Raw genomic sequence first — 2,885 nt, forward strand, 5'->3', positions numbered from 1 at the left:
CAGGTGATATGCAGAGTACCGGAGAAAAGGTGGAGTTTGAGTTCAAGCCTACTGATAGTACTACTACCATTGATTGTAATACTAAAGATGATGCATCTACTAGCACTGCGCCTCTCGTTCAGCCACAACGAGAGCACTCTATTGCCCAAGACCGGCTTAGGAGGACAATTAAAAAACCTGCTAGGTATGCTAGTGATGATGAAACCCACTTGGTTGCTTATGCTCTTTCAGTTGCACAGGAGGTTGATGGTGATCCATCTTGCTACTCTGAAGCTATTTCCTGTGCCAACTCGTCCAAGTGGTGCTACTCTGAAGCTATTTCCTGTGCCAACTCGTCCAAGTGGTTGGTTGCTATAGCTATTTCCTGTGCCAACTCGTCCAAGTGGTTGGTTGCTATGCAAGAGGACTGTGCCAACTCGTCCAAGTGGTTGGTTGCTATGCAAGAGGAGATGGAAAGTCTCCATAAGAATGAAACTTGGGAGCTGGTAGAGTTGCCAAAAGGTCAACGCCCATTGAGCTGTAAGTGGATTTACAAGAAGAAAGAAGGCATCCCTGGGGTTGAGAAAGTACGGTGGAAAGCACGGTTGGTTGTTCGAGGTTTCGATCAATGTGAAGGTATTGACTTTAACGAGATCTTTTCTCCTGTTGTTCGTCATACCTCTATACGTGTACTACTTGCTTTTGTTGTTCTTTTTGATTTGGAGTTGGAGCAACTTGATGTAAAGACTGCATTCCTACATGGAGAGCTTGATGAAGAGCTTTACATGTACCAACCTGAGGGATTTGAGGTTCCTGGTAAAGAACATTCTGTATGCCGTCTGCAGAAGTCTCTTTATGGGCTAAAGCAAGCTCCAAGGCAATGGTACAAGCGGTTTGATGCTTGTATGCTAGGGCAAGGATTCTCAAGAAGCCAATATGACAGTTGTGTCTATTTCAAAGAATTTTCTAATGGATCTTTTGTCTACCTTCTACTTTATGTTGATGATATGCTCATTGCTTCCCCTGACGTGTCTCTTGTTGAGAAGTTGAAGTCTCAACTAAGCAATGAGTTTGAGATGAAAGACCTTGGTGCAGCAAAGAAGATTCTTGGCATGGAGATACACAGGGATCGTCAAGCTGGTAAACTTTATCTATCCCAAAAAAATTATGTTGAGAAGGTGCTTGATCGATTCAATATGTCTAATTGTAAGCCTGTGTCTACTCCACTTGGTGCACATTTTAAGTTGTCTTCTGATTCATGCCCTAAATCTGATGTTGATGTGGCTTATATGTCAAAAGTTCCTTACTCTAGTGCTGTTGGTAGTCTTATGTATGCTATGGTGTGCACTAGACCTGATTTGGCTCATGCTGTAAGTGTTGTGAGCCGTTATATGCACAACCCTGGTAAGGAACATTGGAACGCTGTTAAATGGATTCTACGGTACCTAAAGGGTACTTCCTCTTTGGGCTTGGTTTTTGATCGGAGTTCTTCTGCATCTACTGACATTGTGGGCTTTGTAGATTCTGATTATGGTGGTGATCTTGACAGAAGTCGATCACTTTCCAGTTATATTTTCACTCTTTGTAATTGTGCTATCAGTTGGAAAGCTACGCTTCAGTCTATTGCTGCGTTATCTACGACTGAGGCGGAATACATTGCAGCAACAGAGGGTGTCAAAGAAGCTACTTGGCTACGAGGTTTGGTTATGGAGCTTGGTGTTTCACAGAGTCAGACTGCTGTGTTCTCAGATAGTCAGAGTGCTATCCATCTCACTAAGAATGATACATATCATGCCAAAACCAAACACATTGATGTCAGATACCATTTTATCCGAGATGTTGTAGCTGCGGGAGATATTGTTATCAAGAAGGTTCACACATTGGAGAATCCAGCAGACATGCTTACAAAGCCTCTTCCTATTACTAAGTTCAAACAATGCTTGAATTTAGTCGGTTGTTCCAATTGTCAAATTTGATCCAAGGTGGAGATTGTTGAGTTTGTGTGGCTCAAATTGAACTTGCTCATTCCTCCCTTGACTTCGCCATGCAGTGTTCTACCATCATCCACATAATCCACTTCTTACGTTTTTGTTGTTTGCATTGCGCATATTTCTCTCCTTTTAGAGTATAAATAGAGATCTCAGTAATGCTTTGTAATCATCCCATTTTCTTTTCAAAGCAATTCATCCTTATTCCTTCTTTGTCTTTTCTCATGTGTGATTACATATATAATATATATATATATATATATATATATATATATATATATATATATATTCTTTTGTTTTCTCTTTTAAGAGATTAATATATATATTATTATATTTTCCCATTTAGCTAATTCATTTGTTATTTATATATTGTCCCTATTATTTAACTTCTATAATTCTCAATTTTCGATTATTCGCTTCCGCATTATTCCGCTATATTCCTTATTCCGCTATATTCCTAACAGTTGCCATGATCTACAAGATTCGGCATAATATTGCTTTTGATTTGGGCTCAATTATATTCTCTCATATCATGGGGTTTGCGAAAAAAGAAAGAATCTATGATCCACTTCCTTTCACATGCTTGATCTTTGGTATTTTGAAATCTCAAGGCTTTAGCCTTATTCAAATGAACTAGTGTATGAAATCCAAGGAAAGTATACCATTGACCCTAGACTTTATCAAGGTAAACATTTTGATGATTGTGCTACACTGGGCTTTGTCCCTACTCCTGTTCCAGTAGCTTCTACAGGGCCTATTGCATCTTGGTCTTCTTCTACAATTCCCACTACCACTGCCACTTCCTCTGTCCTTGCCTCAGGTCCAACTGAACCTCTAGAGCTCATTTCTCTTCCTCAACAAACCCATGCTACTCAGACTTCACTTGCACATATTTGGGGTTCGAGCCTGTTGCATCTA

The sequence above is a fragment of the Ipomoea triloba genome, chromosome 6 (assembly GCF_003576645.1).
Source record: "Ipomoea triloba cultivar NCNSP0323 chromosome 6, ASM357664v1".
NCBI classification, from domain to species: Eukaryota; Viridiplantae; Streptophyta; class Magnoliopsida; order Solanales; family Convolvulaceae; genus Ipomoea; species Ipomoea triloba.